Raw genomic sequence first — 27,552 nt, forward strand, 5'->3', positions numbered from 1 at the left:
AAAGTTCCATGTTTGCAGGATTGCAACCTCTTTCATAAGTAAATATTTTTTAAACGGTGTTTGAAACATGTAAAAGTTATTGCACAGTATCAGCAGACAATTACTGCTGACACACTTGTGAATGGCAGGAATTGTATTTAGTACCATAAATCTCAAATTTAATTCCTAACTATTGTAGCTGAATGGAGAAAAAAGCTTTATTAAATCTAATCTTAATTAAAACTGCATACCTGTAAGAGGGTCTTTATATAAGAGAAGATGTAATAAAAATAGGAACGTATGCCTAACAGAAGTACTGAATAAACTAGTCTGAATTCATACATTCTGAGAAAGAAGGGAGAAAAATAACTAAATGCTCTATTTCTAAATTAGTCATGGTATCTTGAAACTGTGGGGAGGGAGTAAGAAATACAGATTGCTTTTTTTTAAAATGTGAGCACAATGGCAAAGGCGAAGCCACACCAAAATAGATAAACCAGATTCCTATCCCAGTTACCTTCGTATAATTTCAGTCAGCACTCTCTCATGTGAAGTAGCCTTATCGTGTAAGAAAAACTTAAGAAAACACTTCTTTAGTATAGCCTTTCCATGTTCTACTTGTGACAATGACTTCTATTTGTTCTGGGGCATGTGATACAAAAATTGTTCTGCCTGCCATTGCATGAGGTCAGAACAGCTCTGTCTATAAGACACATGCTTTCTTTTGGGCAGCATGTTGCAAGAAGAAACTCTAAATATGAAGACAAAGAATGTTATAATTTCAGCATTCATTAACCCTCATATTTGCAAGGCAAAACCCTCAAAGTAAGCATTGTAAGGGTATGTACAATACAAATTTTAATCTTACATACATCCCTAGTGATTCTAGCCTGCTACTTTGCCTCAAGAGCTCAGAAATAACTGAAACTGAATGACTCAGAGTGATTAATTGTGAATGCTTGTTCTCAATTTTTCCATTTCCATCATGCCTTTTTTTCCTCTCTCAAAGGCTCAATGTAAGGTTATCCGGATCCCTTATTAGGCCTCATAATAAATAGACCAGCTCTGCTGATTAGTAATTTGCAATTTCCTCATATCATGGTCATATACAGGTTTACAACTGCCCTCCCTTTAATCACATTATAGTGTATTTCCTTCCAGGAAAGCAAAGAACTATGAATGAAAATCCTGGATCCACTCAAGTAAATGGCCAAGCCCCCACTAAGCTCAAAGGATCCAGGATTTAGTCTTATACGTCCTCTGAAAGGATACTATTGTTCTGTTAGGCTGTGAGTTTAATGTATAGATTACATAATCAATAACACACAACACACTCAAATCTGTACGTTAAGAACAATCTTGGTCAAAGTCACTGTGAAGGTGTTAGTCAAAACTTTTACATTAATTAAGCCAATTAGTATGGGGGAGAGGGAGGAACTGATCCTGATCCACTTTTTGTGTGTCTGGGATTAGAAACCAAATCAGTTTTCTATTTTAATTTTTCATTACAATGAAATTGAAGAGAAAAAATTGAATGTCAGAAGATCAATGACTAAAGTAATCCCAATTTAACTGAAATGTTTAAGATCCCTTTTCATTGATCTTATTATAGAAAATGACTTTCAGAAATCATGAATACAAAATTTCGTAGGTTATATTAGCTTAAAGGAGTAGAGCATCAAACAAATGAAGTAGTTGTAACATCCAAATGACTATGAACATGTGAAAAATAGCTAAGAAAGATATAAAAGATTTGAATGATCGGTTCCTCAAGTATGGAAGAACTATAAAAACACTTTATGTGAAGCTCATGTTATTCCTCCTACTTTTGAAAAACAATGACTGGGATTATAATTAAATTTTAAGATTCAAAAGCCATTCTAATGCTTTTGAGTTTGCTAGGTAGATCCCCCTTGTACCACCAGTGTAAGCATGAATGAAGCAGTCCTCCATGCTATGTCACATGTCTTGTACCTTAACATAGCCACAATTTGGCAATTCTTTAATTTTCACTATGCGGCAGAAGTAGCCATACTTTCTCATTTGTGTTGTCCAAACACAGTTCAGTGAAGTCCACTGTGTATGGAGAAGGCAGAGTTCTAAGACTTCTTTCACTGAATCAGCAATCTGCTTTTTCATACAGCAGAAGCAGCCTAAAATTTGAGCCAGTAGGGCTAGTGCCCTTTCTTTTGGTGTGTAGAATTGGTGTGTGGATACAGAAAGCCTGGATCTGAATTGGAATGGAGATTTTGGTATATTGGTAGGTCCAGAGTAGCCAGACTCTTAGGCTATGTTTACACTGCACCCCTTTTCTGGAAAAGGGATGCAGATGAGACAAGTTGGAATTGCAAATGAAGCGGGGGATTTAAATATCCCCCGCTTCATTTGTATAAACATGGCTGCTGCTTTTTTCCGGCTCAGGGCTTTGCCAGAAAAAAGCACCAGTCTAGATGGGGATCTTTCGGAAAATAAAGCCTTTTCCCAAAGGTCCCTTAGGTCCCTTATTCCTCTTAAAATCAGGAATAAGGGACCTTTTGGAAAAGGCTTTAGACTGGCGCTTTTTTCCAGCAAAGCCCCGAGCTGGAAAAAAGTGGCAGCCATGTTTATACAAATGAAGCGGGGGATATTTAAATCCCCCGCTTCATTTGCAATTCCAACTTGTCTCATCTGCATGCCTTTTCCGGAAAAGGGGTGCAGTGTAGACACAGCCTTATTGTATTCCTTGAGCACAACAGTGTCTTTGCCCAATGTTAGCTGACACAATATCTGTCAAAAATAGGGGCATGTTAATTTGAAAGAGGTGTTAATTTGAAAAAGCCACTAGCAATCCTGAGCACAGGATCAATTTCAGTGACAAGATTGGTGTAGGAGCTGTTACATCCAAACGGCATGCGCTGCACTCAGGATTTGTAGTGATGTTGGATGGCTCTGGGAATGCACTTCAAAGTTTCTGAATTATGTTATTCCTTGTTTTTATCTTCTTTTCTGGTGTTATCAAGAAGTTGGTGATGGCTCAGCATCTGATTGGGGGTAACTCCAAGGTATCATCCAAGAAAAACAGACCACAAAAGTCAATTTTCAGTGGCACTTTGACCCATGGTTGTTCAAATGGAAGGCAGTGACAAGTGTTTCTGAAGCATTGGGATTCTGTCAGAAGCTCTGAAATATACGTCAAGTATCTGGAGATCATTGATCATGATCTTTATTGTGGCCTTCAGAGAGGACACTTACATAACTAATGCGATATCAGAATAAATGAATTTACAGGATGATGTGACTCAATGTCTCTGGTATAGAAATTGAATAGTTCAGGCACTAAAACATATTATTCCACTGTAGCTTTTGTGGCATGCTATTTGTTTTTTGCGGTTCCTTGTATTTTTTAATAAGAGTACAAATATTCAGATATATGTTCCCAGAGATTTTTTTTTAATTAGATAAGCTCTAAATATAGTTTTAGATCATGGGTTCCCAAACTAGGGTGTGTGAAGAAATTCCAGGGGGGAGGGGTGCAAGGCAACCCAGCCCTCCCATCAATTCCCCCCCCCCCCCTCCGCCAAGTTGTGCTGCTATTTTTGTTTTTTGGCCCCCGTCAGGTTTTTTTTTGCTCAACAAGTTTTGTTGAGATAGGAGGGCATGAGTGTTTCTCAACAATCAAAAAGGGGGCATGATGCTGAAAAGTTTGAGAACCACTGTTTTAGATGGTTCATTTTTTTTCCATGAGTGTATGTCAGATTATTTAAATGATTCATTGAGAAATATTACATTTATGGAACTATATGCCATTTTATGATTCCCTCTGTAACAGTTGTGCTTCCTATATTTGTGGGTAATGCTTAGTACACTATGGTTGCTACAAATAAACAAAATTAAACAACAAATAATTTTATATAAATATAGTATCATTCTACCAAATAGAAATGAATATAGAAACCAGAGACTAGAATCTAGTTTTAGACTGTCAGAACAAAGGTATATCTACACAGCAAAGTTATTTCAAAATAACAGCCTTTATTTCGAAATAACTTTCCTAACATCTACACAGCCAAACTGCTATTTTGAAATAAATTCAAAATAGCGGAGTGCTTATTTCAAATTTGGTAAACCTCATTCTACGAGGAATAACGCCAAATTCGACATAGCTATTTCGAAATAAGTGCTGTGTAGACTCTTATTTCAAAATAGGGGGCCTCCAGCCTTCCCAGGGAGCCCTGGTGGCCACTTCAGCCTCAATCAAGAACACTCCACTCCCTCTCCACTCCCTGGAGTCTTAAAGGGGTAGACTCTGGTCACAGTGCCCATGTCAGCTCCAAGCCTGCCAGCCCAGAGCCAGCAGTCACTGCCCCTGACCTAGTGGCCCCAAAACATGAGCCAGCAAGTCACTGGCAGCCAGCCCTCTACCACTCCCCAGGAGCAATCTGCCAGCTCCCAGGAGCCTGCCAGGGCCCAGAGAAGGCAGGCTCCTTCCTGGTCCAGGGTAGAGAGAATGGACCTTATTCAGGTTTGGGGGGGATGCCCCCAACATCCATGATCTCCGCACTAGATGGAGGAACGCAGCCGTCTATGGCAGGATAGCTACCAGCCAGGCCACCAAAGGCCACATGCAAACCCAGGAGCAGGTTCACATGAAAATCAAGTTGGTCTGGTGAGACCCCCACCTCTGAGCCCAGAGCTTCCCCTCCCCCTTCTTCCCCATGCTTCCCCTTCCAGCTCCCTCCTTCCAGGTTTCCCCCTCCCTTCTCCCACCCTCTCTTCTCCCCTCTACTGCCTCCTTTCCCCAGACTCACCAAAATTTCATTTCCTCCCTCCCAGTTTTGTTAAATAAAGAAAGTTTGTGTTCATGAAAATATGTGTATTTTATTTGACACCAGGAAGAGGGGTTAGGGAGGGGTAAGTGGAAGGACTTGAGGGAGGAATGAGGCACAAGCTCCCAGTGGGGCAGACCAGGGTGGCTCTTATTGCTCCTCAGGATGGAAGCACTCCCACAGGGTCTCCTGGATACTGACAGCCCCCCGATGGACCTCCCAGATCTCAGCCTGCAGGAAGTGCAGCCAGGATCACAGCAATGTGTCCAAGAGAAGCACCAGAGTGCCCGGGGCAGCTTTGGCTCCACGTTGCAGAGTGCTGTGGTGTCCTGAATGAGGATAACCAGAGCACGCAGAAACAAAATGCTTTGCTGTCTCTCATTGAGGTAGACAAGCAAGCAGGGAAATCTGAGAACTGGCTGTCTGGGGTGCGGGTACCTTTAAGCACAGACATCAGGCTGCCTCAGGCAGCAGCCCCACACAGTAAGTCCTGACCTGGTGCCCTGCTGGAACTGGTTCTGACCGGCCTTAAATGTGAGTCAGAGTCCGCTCAGTGTGGACGCACTATTTCAAAATAGCAAAATGCTATTTCAAAATGCATTTTGTGTGTAGACAAGTTATTTCAAAATAACACTGTAATGTAGACATAGCCCAACTTATTTAAAAACAACAACAATAAAAAATGGACAATGTTATTGCAGGGCTGAAGAAGGAGCAAAGGGTATTTTGTTTAGCTACACAACAATGTGTGCTAGGAATCCAAGGCCTCAATCCTGAAAATGCTTTTGATTATTATATTTAAGCATTTAAATATTCATATATGAACATTTTAGTTAAGTGCATGTTTAAATGTTTAATATGTATGTGACTTGTATAGAATTTTAAACTTTTGGAGAGAGAATAAATATTGTACAATAAATATCTCCAAGGAGATGCAAAGGGGAATCTGCCTACCACTGTCCAGAATAGAAGTTCTCTATTTAAATGGCCCAAGCATCCTGACTCTGGGCTCTGCACCTACTTTCCCACTCCACCTCAGATTATAGTGCATTTTGGTGGAGGGAAGTGGGTCTTACATAGTTCCACTGACTTGTGCCTATGTTTAACTTGCTGGGAATGGTGAAACCCCACTAGGCAATGCCTATGCTCAATTGATATAGAGCATATTAAGGCCTCTACATCAGTGGGCAAGGCCTTCGTTCCTCATCAAACACGGTTGAAATCAATGAAATTCCACCAGAGATTAAATTACATTCTACCCACCCTCCTCTATAAGTGCAGCTCAAGTACTCAAGAGAACAAAACCCATCACCATTAAGAAAGAAAAGTAAACTACAGCTCAGAAAACCCTTCTTGCATTTAGCCATAAAGGGGAGCTGTTGGGCAACACCTGGGGACGAGAGTAAAGTATACACTTTTTAATCATGACTCCTATGCAGCTTAGACCAGTGACCTGCCCTTGTGACACAGAAATCCGTATCAGGCAGCCTGCATAGCAGTGTAAACCAATGCTATGGTTGGATATTTATTTGGTTGGATTTTATTGGTTGGATATTTATTTTCCCCACAAAACAGATCAGTCAAAAATTAGAATTTGCAGTTTGCTTTGGTTGCAGTATGTTTAACACAAGCACTTATAAAATGTAAGGATACACATTGCATTGTTATTGCTTGTTTTAAAATATTTTTAAAGTCCCACCTGTGGTAATGGTTTCTATTATTAAAATTCCAAAATTTTCAAGTAAAGTAAAAAACTGATTCTAAAAGAACACCATTGTAAGTGTACACCTCATATACAAGTTGTTTCTACTTCTAACATGGTTTTCAGTCTCCTTAAAGAGCTGTGCTCAGTCCATTTCCTTGTACTGTAACTGAATCCCTCCATCTCAATGACTACGTTTCTAACATGAACATTAGGATTTGCTGCTAGAGAAAAAGGATATCAATAGCTTGTAAAATGTTTAAGCATAACAAATGAGATGGTAATTGATACACTGCATGATCTTGCTAACATCTAAATATTTGGTATCTAGTTTAAACATGCTTTTATTTTTTTCTCTGATGTTAACTATTTCAAAGACATTTTTGCCCCTTTCCAGTAGATATCATAAACATTAATATCAAATATATCAGATTAAAAGTAGCAAGTACAATTGGTGGGAAGACATATGTCCAGAGTTGCCTGATAAGGTCAGAATTATATGGCTCCTGTTATTTATGATTATCAGCTGGTAGCATCCAGGTATTTCTTAATGAAACTCTTTGCTACTGGCAACATTTTTCAATCTGCCAAAATAAGCAAGTGAAAGTCAAATGAAATATAAATGTACCTGAATCTAGAATCTAGAACAAGACACCACAACAGAAAAGCTAGCAAACATTCCTTTAACTATGGAGAGCTGGAGTCTGGTGTTAATTCTGTTTACAGAAGAAATACTTTCCTTTTCCAAAATGATAAACAGTTTTTTCTAAAAAAGGTGCATCAGAACTAGTGCAGAATGTCAATTCACAACAACAAAAATTGACATTAATAATTTTTCTGTTCATGAATTGCATGAAATATTTAATATTCATAAATGCACTTGTTATTCAAAGTCAGTTGGTGAACAGTTTATGTTAACCCTTTTCAACTTTTGTACTGCTGTCAAATCATTTGCTGTCAGCCAATGGTTGAATATTTGCTATTTGTCCAATCAAATAGTCTCTTCACTCACATGATAATTTTTCTGATCTTTAACTAGATGGCTAATAACCCCCAAAGGCCCATATTAAGCATAATATTCAAGGACATTGTTAACTTTAAGTTCTTTTTGAAACAAGAACTTTCAAAAAATAATTATCTGAAAAGGACAATTAAAGGATGTTTAAAATTGGGCAGACTTTTGGGTTGTGATGAAAAGGCAGTATAATTAAATCTCCACCTTTTTTTACTCTTGGCATAACTTATAAACAAACAGATATGATGAGTGCACTGCCTCTTCAGATCAAGGCTGAAACATGTTGGAGGGACAGACAGATTAAAACACATATTAAAATTGAGGGTTTTCAAACCTACCTCTAATAGATCCAGTACTCAGTACTGTCAGACAGATGACACTAGAGTAAATGGTCCATGAGTCTGATTCAATAAGTCAGTTCCTATCTTCCTTCACATTAGGAAGCCCAAATAGTCTGATTAACCAGGGAAACTTGAATAGTTTTTCATAAATATATATCTGATAACATAGGTAATATTTTCAAGTACTGGACTGAACTAAAGATCTTTAATACTTCACACCAAGTGTCCAGAAAGAATGTACTTAATATTTAAAATCGCTCATTGTCTGTTAGCTTTTTTCACTGTTAACATTTAAAGCATTTATTTTAAATATTTAAGATTTAATATTACTTACTGTCTTGAAATGCAGCTACTCTACTGCTAAAATACAAAGTGTTCATCATGTTTAAATTCCTGAGGAGCTCCTATTCTTGGGAAAGAGATATATTATTGCACTGTTTCAAAAGAAGCTTCTCTGAGCCTGAAGTAAATTTCTTTTCAATCACTGACTTTTGATCTCATGGTAAATAAGGGAGAAATCTGTAAAAATGTGTTAGTATAGTGAAATTACTGCTATCACAATTGAAAGATAAATATAAAATGTTAGCACATTCTTGTATTTACTAGATTTTAATTAAACTTCATTCTGAATCACCACCTTTGGCCACTTATTCCTATTAGCCACATCCCCTGAGCCTCCAGGAAAAGTGGAAGTGTCTTGCATGTTTTTGCCTTATGAGTGTGGAATATTAGGCAATTTTATGAGATACTTCAGTTTGAAGTTTCTATCTTTCATCATATGTCTTCCAATTCACTGCATATTTTATACCTGTAAATCATTCACTTCATTTCTTCTTCAATGAACAGATTTCAACTTCAGTTATTTTCAGAATTTCAGTTTTGCACACCAGAGAATGGGAAGCATGGAGAAGAGCAGAAGAGATCAAAGGGTTTTTGTTATGTTTTTTCAACTCCACATAACCAGAGATATGTTATTTTCTACTAATCATTGGTTGGCTTTCTATAAGGACCTTCACAACAAATCTATCTGTGAAAAGGTAAAAAGGATGACTAGTATCTGTACTGAGGGTAGGATATCACCTTTTCAAAGGCAAAAACAAAACATATGCAAGATTCTCACCCCCTATGCGGTTCTGCCTATCCTGTCTCTTCCCCTGGGACCATACCTCTTTCCTTTCTCTTCCCATGAGGACACATCTGCTACTCCTCCTTCTCTGACTCCAAGGCCTTCTCCTACCCAAGGACTGCCCCTAACCAGAAGCCAGAGCGAGCCACTGTGAGAGGCCCCCAGGGAGCCTGGGTTGCTGTGAGGGACACTCCCCAGGACATCTGGAGGGTCTAGGGCTCTCTACAATGTCCCATACTCCTTTGTGGCTCTTACTATTGCCCAGCTTTGGGCTTCTAACCTTGGGGGAAGGCGGTAGGAGCAGGAGCAGAGGGTGGGACCTCATGTCATGAGGGACTACAGCCCAACTGGGAAGAGCCTGGTGCTGCTCATAAGCCTTATGTAAGCGGGGGAATGGTCCCGCTATTGTGGGGAATTTTCCTGGCTTCTATACACCCCGGTGAAATGAACCAGCGAAAGGATCTGAGTCCCCGCTCCCACTTCCTTTACCCCACGGCTCCCTGATCCTGAGGTCTCCCCCTCCACTCTCCGGAGTAGCAGAGCCCTTGAAACCCCAACAAGGCAGGGCCCAGGTTTCCTGGGGCTTAATCCCTGACCTTGTAGTCACTAGGGGCAGGAGTTAGGGTGTCCCCACTCCGAGGTGCTCTCTTTACACTGCAGGCCTTCTTGGCCCAGTGATCACTTCATAAGGTTCAAAGCAAATACAATTTATTAAACAACAACTGATTAAAGAGAAAAGAATAAGACAAAATGAGAATGGTTAAATGAGAACACACAGCCCGGCTCTGTAGCACAGGGACATCAAAACAGCAGCCTGCAGAGTATAAGGACAGTCCACACTCTCTTTCTTAGAGGCCCTGGATATGCTGCAGGGGGGCTACAGGCTGGACACTCTAGCTCTGGTAGTGACCACACAGTCTGAAGCTCGAAGTGGCCAGACCCCTCTCCCAGTCCAGAGCCTTTCCCCACACTTTGCTGGTCCCAGGTGCTCACCACATCCAGCTGCAGGCTGTGCTGCTTGGCCAGTTCCAGCTCCTTGTGTTGCTTCTCTGTTCCTTTTGGCTCTGAGCACTGCCAGTCTGCTGCTCAACACAGGGTCTGCGCTCTTAAACTGTGTGTGTCAAGCTCAGCTGCTGCAAAAACTGCCCCTCAGCACACAGCTTGCTTTGCTAGGGCTGTCTCTCAGCTCCCTGTTTTTGCAGGACTTCTTCACACAGCTTGTACTCCTATTTCAGCTCTCTGTCTTTGCAGGACCTCTTCTGAACACAGCTTGTCTGTTCAGAGAGAGAGCCAGAACAATCCCAGCTCACAGGGAGGACGGGGCCTGGCCTCTCCCCTTCCTCACTGGCCTGTCCAACCTGTCAATCAGGCTGAGCCGGAGTGTTGGCTGCTTTCCATTGTCTCTGGGGTCAGTCAGTCTCATGAACTCTTCCCCTTCAGATACTGTGAGCTGGCAAACCAAAAACTCCCACAGAGTTTTAGTAAGGGGTAACAGTCCCCTTACACTTAGTAAGGCACAGGGTGGTGCAACAAAGAATTTGGGACAAATGCTGTTCCAAACTCATTCTGCCTTGGATCAGGCCTTGAACTTTTCATTTTGGGACTGTCTCACCAAATTTGGGATTCATGGCCAACCTAACTGGGGGCCACAAGGTCTGATCTGATTTTAGAATCATATGCCCTTTGGCAACATGAAAACTTTGGTGCTCCAATATCCCAGTAGTTATTTTGCTGGTAGGGAAAAGGTCAGGAAAAGGGAAACAGCTGATATGAGAAACTAGCATGATGTTTTGCATATTCCTGGCTTTTCACAACCTGCCCTGTAATTTAAAATTCTATTGTGCTGTTGTGATACACTTGAAACCTGTTCAGTCATTTTAAAAGTATGGATAAAAACAGTTTGTAAGTTGAATACACAGCTCAGCTTTGTTTCAGTGCATAAACAGCCCATTACTAATCACTACTTTAATACAAATGTATAGAACCAGATAATCAGCTAGTATATATTACTGTAGCATCATTGACTCCAGTAAGGTATATTGATTATACCAGCTCATACATAAGGAGTTAGCATAGATTCTGAACATTTCCTCAGATTTCTGCTTTCAGGCTATCAGGCACCTAGACAAAAACCTGCCATTATTTTTGTGGGAATAGTAACAAATATTCCAGAGTATGCAGATTCTATACAGACAAGTAACCAAGACTACTATTCAGAACTGTCCAAAAAGATTATATAATATTGGGTCACATTTCTCATTTTGCTACAAAAATCATAAAGATAGTAGTGCTATTGTTAATCTTAAAAATTATACACCATAGATTGAATCATTCTGATTAGAAACTATATCAGATACAGACATTTTGTGGCAGGCCACCTAGCCCACTGGGAGAAAGTTCTGTCTTTTTTCTTTCTTCTCTCTCTCTCTCTCTCTCTCTCTCTCTCTCTCTCTCTTCAGCTTTGGGAACGTCTCCTTGAAGCAGCCCACTGCTTGATGGAGGATATGATGCCACTGGGGTGAGATGGTGGCTTGCTCCTTCCAGATTGTGATTTGCACATCAGCTTTCTTAATATGCTTTCAGTGTATCTGTGTAGCTTTTCTCTGTTTACAATGGGATCTCTGACCATGGATGAGCTTAGAGTAGACAACTCGTTTTGGGAGGCAAAAGTCTGGTATCCACACAATGTCCAGCCCAGCAAAGTTAGTGCCTGAGGATGATTACTGCTGACACTGGCTTCAATGAGGATACTTGCAATAGTGCAGAAATCTTGCCACTTGACACAGAGGATCTTTCAGAAGCATCAATCATGGGTGGTACTGCTTCAGACTCTTGCACTACTGTCCATCGGTCACCTAGGTTTTGTATCAATAAAGGACTGTAGGAACAATTGTCTTGCAGATCTGGATCTTGCTGTTCTGCCAGAGGACATGAAAACGCACTGGAACAATTTCCCAAAGGAAGAACTTTCACAGTCAATTTTTGTGATTTGAGATAATAGACAACTGAGGCAGCAAAAGTGCTCAGCAGTCTCCAAACTCTGACCTCAATGGTGATTTGTGGTGGGTCATGTGGAAGGCCAGAAGCAGACTGATAGAGCACTTCAGTTTTTCACTGTCCAGTAAAAGTCTGCCGCTTTTGGTAAGGTTATGTGAGGAAATCCAATACGTACAGAAGGTCATTCTCAGTGTGCATGAGGATGACAGTCATAAGCAAACTGAAAATCAGTAATTGATGTCCTGAAGACTTTGGACTTTGATTGTTAATGTCAAAGATTAAAGAGCAGTCCATCCATTCTGTATTGGATGTCAACTTCCTTGGGGTGTTGATAGATGGAAAACAGAGTTGAGGCAATAATGCATCCTTACTTCACCCCAGTTTTGATGATGAAAAGTTCTATCTCAAGCCCATTAGAGAAAACCATGGCAGTCATCTGATCATGAAAAAGTCTTAGGTCCTGAATAAATTTAACAGGACAGTCAAATCTGGCCAGCACCATTCACAGGGCTTCATGATAGATACATTCAAAGTTCTTTGTCAAATTGATGAAGGCCACGTATAGGTCCTGGTTCTGCTCCCAAAACTTTTCCTGGATTTGTAAGCTAACAAAGATCATGTTAATTGTTCCAATGGATGGTATAAAACTGCATTGAGATTCTAGGACTATTTCCTCAGCAAGTGGAAGTAATCAGTTTAAGAGGATATGAGTAAGAATTTTCCCTGCTAATGATGACAAGGCAATGCCTCAATAATTTACACAATCCAGCTTGTCTCCTTCCTTATAGACCGTAACAGTGTCTGCATTTCACAAGTCTTCTGGGGCTTTCTCCATATACAAGGTATAAAGATATGAAGTTTGTGAAACTTGTTTACCAGTTCTTCATCTTCAAACTTGTAGACATAATCTGGCCCTGATGCCTTATTGTTCTCTGTTTTCTTAATAGCTTGTGTTATTTCTTCAAGAGCAGGGATGTGTCCTCAGGATTCACCATGAATGTGCCTCCGCAGACAGGGCAGTTGCCCTGTGGCCCAATGTATCAAAAAGACTCCTCATTTTTTGTAGTAACATTAGTTCGAACCAAGGGGTTTAATTCGAACTAATGCGTCCCGGAGCGCACTTCCTGGTTTGAATCAGCTGTTGAGTGGAATAACGCATGGGCGAGATTATGCTAATGAAGTGCAGGATATTTAAATCCCTGCTTCATTAGCAATTTCGGTCGGCTACATTTGCATTCCTAGCTCGAACTAGGGAGCAAGTATAGATGTACCCTGACTGTTTTTACATTTGGGATATACAGTAAAACTCCGGTGGTAAGGCATCTAGTGGTCTGGTACGCCTGATGGTCCGGCACCAACTGCAACCCAGAAGTGCTCCGGCAGCTGCTTCAACTTGTTAGAGTAATTGATTAACGGCGGCTGGATCCACAGCCGACACGCAGTTAATGTAACTTTCCTCTCTACTGCCGGGGGGGGGGGGGCAGGGGAAGGTAGTGGTTGGTGGAAGAGAGGGGGAGGGGGAGCAGGAGGGGGACAGGGTGTGCCAAAGCAGCCACATTCAGGACGTTAGCCGCATTCTGGTCAGTTACAGTCACTCCGGCTGGATTCACAGCCGACACGCAGTAACTGTAACTGACCAGAACGTCCTGAATGCAGCTGCCTGCCTGACACCACCTCTCCTCTTCCACCGCTCGCAGGCTCTGCCTCCCTGCAGCAGGAGGGAGGGTTTGGCACACCTCCGCCTCCTCCCCCGCTTCCCCTCCGACGAGACCCGCCCCTGCCAGAGTACCTCCTGATAGTCCGGCATTTCTGATAATCCGGCACCACCTGGGTCCCAAGGGTGCCGGATTATCAGAAGTCTACTGTACATTTAAATTGGGCATCTATTATGGTGTCTTTGAAAAGTTTCCATGCAGCTTGCAGAGATTTTACTTGTCACTGTACCTTTTAATTTCTATTTAACTAACCTCCTCATTTTTGTGTAGTTCCTCAGTAGCCATACTGTTGGGCTACTGAGGTGTTTTTCTCCCCACATGCTTTAAAATATTTACACAAGGTCTACAGTTATATCAAGACAATTTTGTGATATGTATTTGGGTTAATAGGTCTAATCTAAAGAATAATACACTCAAGTTCTTATACACCATGAAATACATTATAAAAAGACTCTCTGGCACTCTTTTTTGTAATAAACATGATAAAATTCTTGGCTCTCATGAAAATAATACAGGAGAAATAGACAGTACATTTGATTTCAGATTACCAGAGTATGAAATATTATTGAGTTAAAAGATTCGTGAGTGCTCCTTTTCTTCCTTGTCTAAATTCTTCATTTTGTCATATAGTTTTTTTAAAGACACATTTAAATCCACTAACATTATCCTGGGACTGGAACTGTGACACTGAAATCATGGATAAGTCACTTTAGTGTTCTGTATCTCAGTGTATCTCTTGTAAAATTGTGATAATAAATAATTACTAACCTTGTATAAAAGTAAAAGACAATATTCCCTCACAAAAAGAAAGTTTTGCATACAGCCTAGTTCTTGGGTTGGGTGAGAAATAGCCAATGTAGCAATGAGCCAACAGCTAGCTATGATGCATGTGTGTGTGTGGGGGGGTGGGTGTGTGTGTGTGTACTATAACAAAATAACAACCTGTAAGAAAAAGTACTTGATAAATAAGACAAGTCACAAGATAAAAGATCACTTCTGCATGCATCACCTGAGAAGGAATTTTCCATATAAGAACCTAAATAGTACAAGAATAAAGATGGGAAGATTAGGTGCTGGCATCAGTTCAGGACAATTAAGTTTGCATGAGTGCCTTAATATTCTACTTCCATGAGTTGTCATGTTCTTTAATCTTTTTCAAGTTTATCTATATTCTGATTGTCGTGTTTTTTATAATACTTGTGTTCTGGCCACACTCTGAATCCATCACCATGGATCAAGAGTCCCCTTTGGAGTTCATGGCTGATATCTGCTCAAAAAATGAGGAGTAATGTTAATTTGAACCAAGGGGTCTGGTTTGAACTAACACGTCCCGGTGAGCACTTTCACTTTAAAAACAGCTGTTGATTAGGTAATGCGCCGGTGAGATCATGCTAATGAAGCATGAGATATTTAAATCCCCACTTCATTGACTATTTTGAATGCCTACATTTGCATCCCTAGTTCGAACTAGGGTGCAAGTGTAACATACCCTGAGGGATTTCCTCCAACATATAACACATAGAGTAGATTTTATACTGACATCTCCAGAATTATCAGTTCAGGGCTTCTAAAGTACTTCTCAGATGACTCTGGGAATGCATTCACTGGCTTATAGGCTGTAATCTAGAAAGAAAGAAAGCAGATAGTATTCCAATGCAATTCAAATTTAGTGATGCTAAATGGCATGTGCTGGTCTCACAGGATTTCACTGTCAATTGATCAAACTCTTCTGGGAGCAGCCATTCTGGTGAAATTTTGGTTAAATCTGATATAGAACTGGAAAACTGGAGTGAAACTTTGTCCCTGCTGAAATCAATGAGCATTTTAGCTCCGACTTCAAAAGGGGCCAGGAGTTTCACCTCAATTCCCTTCTATTTTATGTATTAAACACAGGAACAGAAAAATTGTACCTAAAATCCAAAATGAATTACCTATGTGACATTAGATACTTTATTAAAGGATTTTACAAATTCCATGAAGGTTTATACTGCAAGTTCAAACACTTTCTCAAGAATATTCTCAGAAATATAAAAAGTCAAAGGCTACAACACGACAGCTGATTTTTGAGTATAGGTCATGTTGGGAGGAAAACCAAAACCAGGATTGTTGTATTGTTACCACCACTATAATATACAAGAATAAAGGAGCCATCTGTCTGGCCAGCATGAACAGATATCAGAATGTTTTAAACACTGGTTTAAAACTTGGCAGTTCTATTCAAAGAAATGGAAAAGATTCAAATTCCATGTTATTACTATTCATAAAAAAAGGCTTTTGTGATTATGTGGGATTTAATTTTTCTCTGATAGATGAAAAGTGTTAACTAACAAAATCCACATTAAAGCTCATATAGGTACAATCCTTCCTCAGTCTCTAGTTTTCTTGGAATATTAATCTTTTTGTTAACACCTTTCACCCTGCAATTCATATACATCTGTTGGTTTGGCTTTGTACTGATGCTTATATTACTCTGTGAACCAGAGAAAGCTTTATTTGTATCTGTAGTGGATATTAATCTCTGTGCAAGCATTTTAAGCTCTCACACATTCTGTTTCATTCTTTATGTATGTTTTTTTCCATTGTGAATGTTTCAAATCATTACAGCAGGATAAAATTATATTATGTACAATATAAATTTCCTGCATATTTTCAAATGTTTTATATTTCATTTTTTGCAATCATACCCTGTTTTCCTACCTGTTCCTCAACTTCTGAGTCCATTTGAAATCAACTAATTAGTTATAGCTATAATGCAGGGAGGAACATAGTGGGTGTAACATGTGGCCTTTCTTCACCTGACAGACGGCACTTCCCTAGTGAGCCCTTTAACACCAGATCAACTACCTTCAAGGAGGCTTCCAAGTAGTGACACTGCCTCCTTCATAGACTAGATGCCTTCTGGGCAGTTAGTTAAATAGCCTTCCTTCCTATCTGTAGTTGTGAGCAGCCCTGATTTCCCCCCTGCTGCTACTATTGGTATTATTTTTTTACTACCTATGAAAAATTATAGCAAAGCAAATGAAATTTCTCCCTTTGAGAAAATGACACAAAATGGCTTCTATTCTTTAGTCTACTGAAGGTTAATAGATTTTAAGACCAGAAGGGACCATTGTTTTCATCTCTTCTGATCTCTTGCATAATACAGGCCATAGGTATTACTGAAAAATAATCCTTAGAAACTATCCTACAGCATGAATATTTCAGATAATAAGAGAAACAAAAGAACCAATACCAGCTGAATTACATGACCAATCATAAAGATCAACCCAACTCAGTTTCAAAAACTATAAATTACATCCAAACAGCAAAACCACTTACAACAAATGTAATAACTCTGAAATTTCATGGAATTGTTCTGATATTAAAACATTTAGGCTACGTCTAAAATGGCCCCATAAAACGGAATAGTCATGCAAAGCAGGTAAGTCAGAATAGGGAAATCCGCGGGGGATTTAAATATTATTAATCATATTAATAATGCCATTTTCTCTCCCTTCACATATTTCTTAGAGGAAAATATAAACATCCATATTAATTATTGCATGAAAGAATCATTTTTATGAAAAGGTTTGCAAAAAGCTTTTTTTAATCTGTCAAATATGTAAAGCTTGTAATTTTTCAACTAGGTTTAGAAATTAGTAACTTCTTTTTCATTAAAATATAAATACCCTAGAAAATAAACCACACTAAGATAAAACCATTCTCAATTACTTCATTGAAAAAAGGTCTATTAAATAAGTCCATAAACACAAAAGATATTAATTAAACACAAAAAGGTATTAATGTTATTATTACTGTAGTCGGCAAGATTAAGTCTCAGGTCTGACACTGGGCTCTCAAAGAACGAAGGACGCTACACAGGTATCTATCAAACACAAGTAGTTTATTTCTTGACAGCTAACAGCTGTGCCCCATAAATGGAAGAACAATATAACAAAGAAGCGGCATATCTTTTGTTCCTTCCTGCAAGCCTGGGACCATGGGTAGGCTGCGGATGAAGTGGGAGGTTGTCTCAGCTTCTGAGGTGCCAGTACCCAAAGCCCATTGGTGAAGTCTGATTTGCTAGGCTCTGAGGCAGCCTTAAATACAGTTTTCCTGCCTTGTTTGGCAATTTGGAAATTTCCAGAGTTTATTCATTAGTGCTGATGTAGGGCTTAGCTGTTAGTTATCGATCTGGTTCTGATCTGGATCTTCTTGTTCTTTGGCCCTGTTTACGTGATCAGTACGTTACGGTAAACAGAATTGCTTATGAGTTCTTGCCATTTACCATTATCTTATACTTGTTCTTGCTATACTGGCAACAATGCTTATCTTAAGTGGCATATGTTTCCAAAGACTTGCTTCTGGCTCATCATATATAGGGAAAAGGGAAAGGAGGGAAAGAATGCAGGCCTCACCACCCCAAACTAGCATGTACAAAGTTCTTCTGCAATTGACCACTACAATTTCTCACAATGTTAACCAATGAGGTAGTCTTTGGTATAATACACTGACTAACAAATGTGAAAAATCTTAGTTATAAAAAAAATAAATAATAGAGAAAACACTTCATTTTACCAAGCTGTTCACTTTCACTAAGAATTTCTAATGAGCATAGAAAGCATATCACAATATCAGAGACCATAAAAAATATATAGAGTATGATAAGATAAGCAATATCAGATGTGTATGGACCATCAGGACCCAGACTTCTGACCTCAAGTTTCTCTCTTGAGGTTGACAAAGGTCAACTGCATCCCCAACAATTTGCAGTTACAACATGTTTATTTATAGTGGTTAATTGGTTCCTGGTTCATGACACTGCCTTATATTTTGTAAGTGACATTTGTAATGGAAGAGAAGCTCATTTTGCAATCAATGACTAAACCATAGTAGAGTGGATATAAATTGTTTGATTCTTGCTCTAGGCAAAATTAATTGCCCAATATATAAAAAAATCACTTGTATCAAGTCAATTTAATCAATTTTGAGTGCCATTTCTCAAAAATGAAGGCATTCTATTATTAAAGGAACAGGAAGAAACCATCCCGATCTGCAGTAAGAAAAGAAAATATGGTCGGTTACCAAATTGTCTTACCGGGGAAATCATGGTGAGATTAAACACAAAAAGGAAGCTTATAAGAAGTGGAAACTTGGACAGATGACTAGGGAGGAGTATAAATATATTGCTTGAGAACGCAGGGAAGTTATCAGGAAGGCAAAAGAGCAATTGGAATTGCAGCTAGCAAGGGATGTGAAAACTCATGGAGCTCGGGAGAGATCCTGGATAATTAGAAAAAGGCAAATGTAGTGCCCAGCTTTAAAAAAAGGAAGAAGGATAATCCAGGGAACTACAGACCACTCAGCCTTACCTCAGTCCTCAGAAAAATCATGGTGGGGATCCTCAAGGGATCCATTTGGAAGCACTTGGAAGAGGGGAAAGTGATCAGGAATAGTCAACATGGATTCATGAAGGGCAAGTCATGCCTGACCAATCTGATTAGCTTCTATGATGAGGTAACTGGTTCTGTCAACATGGGGAAGTCAGTTGATGTGATATACCTTGACTTTAGCAAATCTTTTGATATGGCCTACCACAATATTGTTGCCAGCAAATTCAGGAAGTCTGGATTGGATAAATGGACTGTAAGGTAGATAGAAATCTGGCTAGATTGTCAGGCCTAATGATTAGTGATCAACAGCTCGATGTCAGGTTGGCGGTCAGTTTCAAGTGGAGTGACCCAAGGATTGGTTTCAGGGACAGTTTTGTTCAACATCTTTATGAATGACCTGAATGAGGGGATGGATTGCACCCTTAGCAAGTATGCAAATCACACTAAGATAGGGGGAGAGGTAGATAAAATGGAGGGCAGGGATAGGGTTGAGAGTGTCCTAGGAAGATTAGAGGATTGGGTCAAAAGAAATTAAACAAGGACAAGTGCAGTGTCCTGCACTTGGCATGGAAGAATCCCAAGCACTGTTACAGGATGGGGACTGACTGGCTAAGTAGCAGTTCAGCCAAAAAGAAAGTGGGGATTGCAGTAGATGAAAAGCTGGATATGAGTCAACAGTGTGCCCTTGTAGCCAAGAAGGCAAATGGAATATTAGGTTGCATTAGGAGGACCACTGTGAGCAGATCTAGAGAAGTGATTATTCCCCTTTATTCAGTACTGGTGAGGCCACATCTGGAGTATTGTGTCCAGTTCTGGGCCCCCCAGTATAGAAAGGATATGGATGCATTGGAGAGGGTTCAGTGGAGGGCAACCAAAATTATTACGGGGCTGGTACACATGACCTTTGAGGAGAGGCGGAGAGATTTGGGTTTATTTAGTCTGCAGAAGAGAAGAGTGAGGGGGGATTTGATAGGAGCCTTCAACTTCCTGAAGGGATGTTTCACAGAGGATGGAGAGAGGCTGTTCTCAGTAGTGATGGATGGGAGACCAAGGAGCAATGGTCTCAAGTTACAGTGTGGGTAGGTCTAGGTTGGATATTAGGAAGAACTATTTCTCGAGGAGGGTGGTGAAGTACTGGAATGGGTTATCTAGGGAGGTGGTGGAATCTCCATCCACAGAGTTTTTTTAAGTTTCAAAGCCCTGGCTGGGATGATTTAGTTGGGATTGGTCCTGCTTGGGGCAGGGAGCTGGACTCGATAACCTCCTGAGGTCTCTTCAAGCTCTATGATTCAGATTTTATATTTATGTAGTACCTTTCTTCCATGCACCTCAAAACTCTCTAAAGATATTTATTATAGTTCACAAAACTCCTGGATATATATATATAAGCATTATAGCCAGGTGGCAGGTGGGTTAAGACACAGATATTCATATCACAAAGAAAGACAGGGAAGGTCTGGATATAGGATCCAGGAGACCTGATTCCTTGTCCTGTAATCTAACTACTTCTTCTTTGTTCTGTTGTTTTTCGTTATCAGAAGAGATTTCACACTGGTAGCTGATATTTATTGACTAAGCATGAATGCATGTTACCTATATCTTAGTATTTGTGTTATCATTTCACAGAAAGAACCACTGAAGAGTAAAAAGATAAACAAGTCTGCATAGATTATTTGAATAATTTCACATTCAATGCATATTTTATAACTACTGCACTGTTTTGTGAGATCCCTGAGAGGTACCTTGTATGACCTCACAGACAACAGAACGTTAATATGGTAATATTCTTTTTCTATATGAATGGTTAATAGAAGTCACTGTAAGATCTATTATGTTATTTATGAACTCAGATATATTAAAATATATGGCTAGCAAATGAAGCATTCACTAACAGTAGCATGAAAAGACCTATGAATGTAATTAATGGCACTAAACCTTGACTCACCTCAAATAGTAGAGCTTGGGAAAGGGTGATTTCCACAGATTAAGGGAAGGAGACTTTCCTGGCCATCCCTCTGCTCTGATGCTTTCTAAGAGCTTCTGCAGACCAGTGGTATCATTAGGGATGACAAGAGACTTTTCTGGACTCTGGGCTCCAGAAGGGGGCAGGGCCTGAGGAGGAAGGGGTGGGGCTGGAAGCTAGCCTCCCCCTAGCCAGGCCTTCAGCTGCACTAGAACCACAGAGTACTCACTGCTGGGAGCTGTAGGGGTGAGTTGAAATGCCCAGAACTCCAGCCATTGTTGCTGTTGAGGTAACATTGATGGCTAGGAGACCCTGTCTCCTTTAAATAGCTAAGCCCCTGTGCAACTGCCTCCTCCCTCTCCTTGTTGGCAGCTTTGAGTATCTTCTTCATCTAATTTCTAGAAATTACCTGCATTTCTCTTCCATAAAATGGAAAGCACAGCATGAATGTAGTATTTAGTACAGCTGTCAGAAGGGAGCCCATAGAGATCACAGCTCTTGAAAGAGAGGTTCTGCCATGAAAGAAGAAGAAATTCAGAATAGAATGGATGCTCCCACATCCACAAGCTATCATGGATGCTTCCACATCCACAAGCTATCATATTTTTTCTCCAAGAATGTCACTACAAGGATGTAACATTTTATAATACTGAAATTTATGCTCTTTATCTTCTTTTTTAAACCATGTAGGCTGAAATTTTGGTCCTACTAAAGGCTATGGAAGTTTTGGCAACAGACTTCAATTGTTTCAGGATTTTACCCATAATTGATAATTTCATCTATGGTACAATTATTTCATTTGGTAATTCTTTTCTTTCCATGTGGATTTGACAATGATAAGTAAAATAAGTTGAGAAAGAAGACAAGGACCCTTTACAACAAAACTTACACTGATTAATGAAGGCAAACACTTTCAGTCTTCCCAAAATCCCTCTGAGAACTTTCTCTTCTTTTGGTGGTGGTGGTGGAGGGGGGCAAATGAGGGAAGGAGACTGCATGGCCTTAAGTGGTTTCCCCTTCATTTACCAATAGCGGTGCCTAAATATTCTTACTGAATCCAGGCCATGAGACAATGCACATATAAAAAACTGGAATCCAGGAATGCTGCTGGATATTTTAAAAGTTCTTAAACAATTCTGCTAAGCCTCTATGTATATGAGGGGGCCTGGATGGGGATGAAGGTGCCATCAATAGTCCCCTGCAGCTGGGAAAGCCCATGTTGGCAATCCTGGTGATGATGGCATCCATGTCTCCAAGGTAGATGACCCTACACAGCAGGATGGTGTTGATGGTCCTGAGCACCTGCAGAAGGAGACAAAGAAACAGAGAATCACAGAGGTGCCCGGGCCCCTAGAAGTTCCTCCAATCCACCCTCCTGGTTCCCCTTCCCCCACCATTCATCAGGAGCACCCCCCCCCCCAATCACTCCAACCTCTGGCAGGGCTTTGTGAGGGTGGGACTGAAAAAACCTTCTGGGGAGGGGGCTTGTACCACTCCCACCCTCACACCCCCTTTCCCTAGGGAAGCCCATTCCTTCAGTCTACCCCCATCCTGGGACAATAGCCCAAGAATGCCATACCTGCATGACCAGGGCCCCAATGGTTGACCTCCCCATGCTGAGTTGGTTCCCCATGGATCCATAGCTATCTGGAATGGAGAGCTTCCAGAGGGCGATGGTGACATGCTTCTGGAGGGGGATGGTGAATCTCATATGAGTGTTCCATCACTTGAGGGCAGGGGCGAGCCACTCACCGAGCTCCATAAATGTGTCCTTCCTCATTCTGAAGTTCTGGAGCCATTGCTGGTCTCCCCACTGCTTCATTACAATCCAGTCCCACCAGTCTGTCCGGATGCCAGAGGTGGTGGTGCACGGTGTCTTGGGGAAGGCGGGCAGGATCCAGCTGCCTGAGCAATGCCCACAGAGATCGAGAAGGGTCTCCCAGAAGAGCTAGGGGTTGGCCTTCTGCAGAGCCTAGGAAGAAGGCTGCAGAAAGTGCTGCATGACTTAAAGCACAAACTACAGTAGCTGAAGACTGCCTGGAGGCAGCTCTGGCTCCATAGCAGGGAGTGCTGTGGTGTCCAGAATCTGGGCAACTAAAGCACACAGTGCAAATGCTTTGCTGTACCTCAGAGAGATAGGCAAGCAGGCAGAAGAACCTGAGAAATGGCTGTACAGAGAGAAAAGGGGGCCTTTAGGCACGCGTCTCAGATAGCCTCATGCAGCAGCCACACGATGTAACTACTGGCCTGATCTGGTTCTGGGTGGCCTTAAATGCAATTCAGCATCCAGTCAGTGTGGACGCTCTATTTTGAAATAGCAAATCACTATTTCAATGCATATTTTGTGTGTAGATGCACTATTTCTAATAAGCTATTTTGGAAAATCTCTTCTGGAATCAATTATTCCAAAATAAATGTGCAGTGTAGATATACCCTAAGGGAGCCTTCCTTGCACTAATTTTAAGGCTTCCCTGGAGTGAGGTCACATTATTTTAAAATAGTTATTTTGGGAGTTATTATTTGAAAATAAGTTATTTCAAAATATGTTCTTAGTGTAGACATGCCCAGAATGAGAAAATTAAACAACCTATGTTATGAATTCAGAAAATTAGTCAAAGATTAAAAAAATTGGAGGAAAAAAATCTTATTTGTAAAATATTCAACACAATTATCTTTGGTGGTTTGCTTATACCAAATAATTTCAACCATAAATTGTATATGTGCTTCTTAAAATATGTATTACTGCTTGTACTTTTTCAACAGTAATGTTACATTAAAATGTTAAACAGAAGTGCCAGAGTTGTCATCTCCAGTGTACATGTTAAACTACATAATTTAACAATACTTTAACAGAGCTATCTTACTAAATAAACATGGATGTTTCACAAACCACTTTTAAATGGAAATACTCTATACTATCCCAGAAGACTGCAAAGATGTATGACCCAATTAGTAAACAAGAAGTGTGAAACCAGAAGAAAACCAGAAGTTTTCTAATGCTTGTAACCTGCTGCAGATTTCAAAGTCACTGTCAATAGATTCAACTGGTTGACTAGATGTGAGTGATGAGCCCTGGATCAGTACAATGCCATATACTTTACACAGAGGTTGCAATTACTGACTTGGAAAGTGCTGCAGCAACATTTCAGTATTAAGCCAATGCACTAAATGCTTCTATTTTGATCCATGTTATGCTTTCTAAAATAAAGATAGTTTAAGCTACTACTTTGTGGTGATAAATTGTGCATAAAAGGGAAATAAGGCAGCCAACCCGCAAAACACTGTTTTTATGTAACTTGATAATTGTTAAATAAAAAGATGAAAAATATCTTGGATGAAATAAACCACTAATTTTCTGTTTTACTTTAAGGTAGAGCACAACTAGTAGTGATGTATGAATGATATCACAATATTGTTTTATTTGATTAATAACTAAAACAAGAGAAGAAAAATCCAACATATATATTAACCTTTCAGACCAAAAACCTGACACATTTTGACTATCACTCAAAGTATTTTCTAAAAGCTCCTAGAAGCAACCCAGTAACTGTTAATAATTTTTAGCTTTTAAAGCAATGGGTTGCATCTAGAAAGCTCCTAGAAGCAACCCAGCAACTGTTAATAATTTTTAGCTTTTAAAGCAATGGGTGTGTAAATGTTAACTAGCAGCACAATTATTCTCGTAAGTTAGTTGCTTCCATTGGTGAGAAATAGGTCAAGAAAAAAAAAAGTAAAAAGATATATTTTCATTCTGTATCTATTCAAAATGTCAATACTCCTTTCATTTAAGTATGCCAAAGACCTTTACAAACATAAAATATTAGGATCATAAGGATTAGATTTATGTAAGTAAATATCAATTTCACTATACACACACCAACAAAAAAAATCTATTATTAGTAATCAAAATTTATAGATACCAAAGTTAAAAAAAAGCTACTTGAGTTTTTTTAGAATTTTATTTATGAATAGTTACTGTGCATATTTTGACATGTGTTATTGATATCTTTTCTTTTAACAGTTATAAAGCTTTCACTTATTTAATCTGAAAAACTACTGTCATGAATTATTCTCCACTCTGCTCCACTTCCCTGCAACTATGAGAATTTAAACAAACAATATAAAAATATTTCCCCCAAAACTTATTGCCAGTAAATAAGAAAAGCTCACAACTACAGCTACTTGAAAAGTTTCAAATTTATAATTTTTTTGATAAAAAGAGGGCAACATTTGTGAGAATTTTTTTATCCTTTCTCAACAAGTCTACTCAAAAGACACTTTTGAAATGTTTAAAAGTCTCAGGCTATGTCTACACTGCAGGCTTCTTACACAAGAGATCTTTCACAAAAACTTCTTGTGCAGGAGAGCATCCACACTGCAAAAGCAAATCAAAAAACCGATGCGCTTTTTTGCAAGAGAGTGTCCAGACTGTATGGATGCTTTCTCAAAAGAAAGCACTGATTTCTATCCACAGAAAGGCCACCAGGGTACCTGTGCTTTTTCCTCTTTCCGTTTTTTGCCCAAAAAAGCTGTTGCCTGTCCACGCATACCTTTTTGTGAAAGAGCTCTTGAGTAAAAAGGAGTTATTCCTCATAGAAAGAGGTATACTTATACCACAAAAAGCCCTTTGTTCTGTTGATTCACTTTAAATTTAGTTGTGCAAAAAATGTACTTAAGGTGTGGACGCTCTGCAGGTTTTTGCACAAAAACCTTGAAGTGTAGATGTAGCCTCAGAGGGGTAGCTATGTTAGTTTGTAACTAAAAAAAATTAAAAAATAACAGTGGTCTTATAGTACCTTAGGGTATGTCTACACTACCCCACTAGTTCGAACTAGCGGGGTAATGTATGCATACCGAACTTACTAATGAAGCCCGGGATTTGAATTTCCCGGGATTCATTAGCATAAAGCCGGCGCCGCCATTTTTAAAAGCCGGCTAGTGTGAACCCCGTGCCGTGCAGCTACACGCGGCACGGGCTAGATAGTTCGAACTACGTAGCCATTCCGAACTATCTGTACTCCTGGCTACGTAGTTCGAACTATCTAGCCTGTGCCGCGTGTAGCCGCGCGGCACGGGGTTCGCACTAGCCGGCTTTTAAAAATGGCGGCGCCGGCTTTATGCTAATGAATCCCGGGAAATTCAAATCCCGGGCTTCATTAGCAAGTTCGGTATGCATACATTACCCCGCTAGTTCGAACTAGCGGGGTAGTGTAGACATACCCTTAGAGATTAACCACAATATATGTATAGTATCCTGAGCTTTCATGGGTTGCACCCATGAATATTCATGACGCTATTCATATATTTTGGTTAGTCTCTAGAGGTATGTCTACATTGCATTCATCTTCTGAGAGAGGAATGCAAATGCAGACAAGCGAAATTGCAAATGAAGCGCAGATTTGAATTTCCTGCACTTCATTTGCATAATCATGGACTGCCACTTTTCCGAAATAGCATCTTTCGAGAAAACAAACGTGGTGCCCGCAGGATTATTTTGAGATAAAACCCTTCCTTCGAAATAACCCTTACTCCTCAAAAAATGCCTAGGGGTATGTCTACACAGCAGATCTGAAGTCGAATGAAGGTATGCAACTTCCCCTACCTCAATTACGTAGCTTAATTCGAAATAGCGTAAGTCAGCTTTAGGTTCTGTCAACACAGCAGGAAGTCAAAGGAAAAACACTCTTCCTCTGACTTCCCTTACTCCTCATAAAATGAGGGTTACAGGAGTTGGAGTAAGAAGTCCTCCAGCTTGACATTATTTTGAAATAAAGACTTATAGTGTAGACACGTCTTTTTTATTTCAGAATAACATCAGTTAGCCCAAAATAATGCTGCTATGTAGACATACCCAAAGGTGCTATAGGACCACTGTTCTTTAACTATTGACATATGGAAGTCTTATGGTGGGAACCAATTCAACAGAAATGGAAATGCTTCACATTCAAGAAAAATGCTTTAACAGAGCACACTATCACTAAAAAGAGTTTAGGACAAGAAGTAAAGAAGACTGTTATATTCCATTTTCAAATGTAGTGGAGTTGCTTAGGCTGACATAATATTTGTACCTAAACTAGAACTTGGCCAAGTTCCAAAATTAAAGCTTCTACTTATTACAAAAAAATACAGGAAGTGAGATTTTTTTATCAATCAGTGCAGAACTTCAGCTGATGTGTGTTGTCATAGCTTTAGTGACTTATATGGGTCCTTTACAATTTAAACTTGCTTAGTTTCTGCCCCCAAAATTAGAATTAGTCTCACCTGAAAGGAAATATGTTCATCAGTATGGGGTCTCCTCGCATCATGATTTCAGTAACTCTGAGGGAAGAGTGCCACCTACTGAGATCCCAATTCTGCAAAGAAGTTTAAGTAAACATGTGCGTACATTTCATTGACTTTACTGCTTTGCTGCATCAGGGCTTGAATCATAATTCTGCTGTTTGCTATTCTTGAAATATTTCTCATCCAAGTAACAACCTTGCTGAATCCTGACAACATCACAGCAATAAGACTGCATAGCAAGTTGGAAGGGGCGGG

The 27,552-nt window shown here is 39.9% G+C and overlaps 1 protein-coding gene and 1 long non-coding RNA gene across 3 annotated transcripts in view; both read right to left on the reverse strand.

Moving 5' to 3' along the window:
* TENM3 (teneurin transmembrane protein 3) overlaps positions 1–27,552 on the reverse strand; it is a 2,279,325-nt gene that overhangs the window by 1,942,680 nt on the left and 309,093 nt on the right. The gene's annotated exons all lie outside the window — the stretch shown is intronic.
* LOC142829452 (uncharacterized) lies at positions 21,011–27,524 on the reverse strand. The gene is made up of 3 exons (XR_016349340.1): positions 27,277–27,524; positions 22,768–22,999; positions 21,011–22,317 (listed from the first exon to the last, which is right to left on the reverse strand). It is a non-coding gene; the product is annotated as an uncharacterized LOC142829452 (long non-coding RNA).

This window comes from Pelodiscus sinensis, chromosome 4 (genome assembly GCF_052426305.1).
Source record: "Pelodiscus sinensis isolate ZL-2025 chromosome 4, ASM5242630v1, whole genome shotgun sequence".
NCBI lineage: Eukaryota > Metazoa > Chordata > Testudines > Trionychidae > Pelodiscus > Pelodiscus sinensis.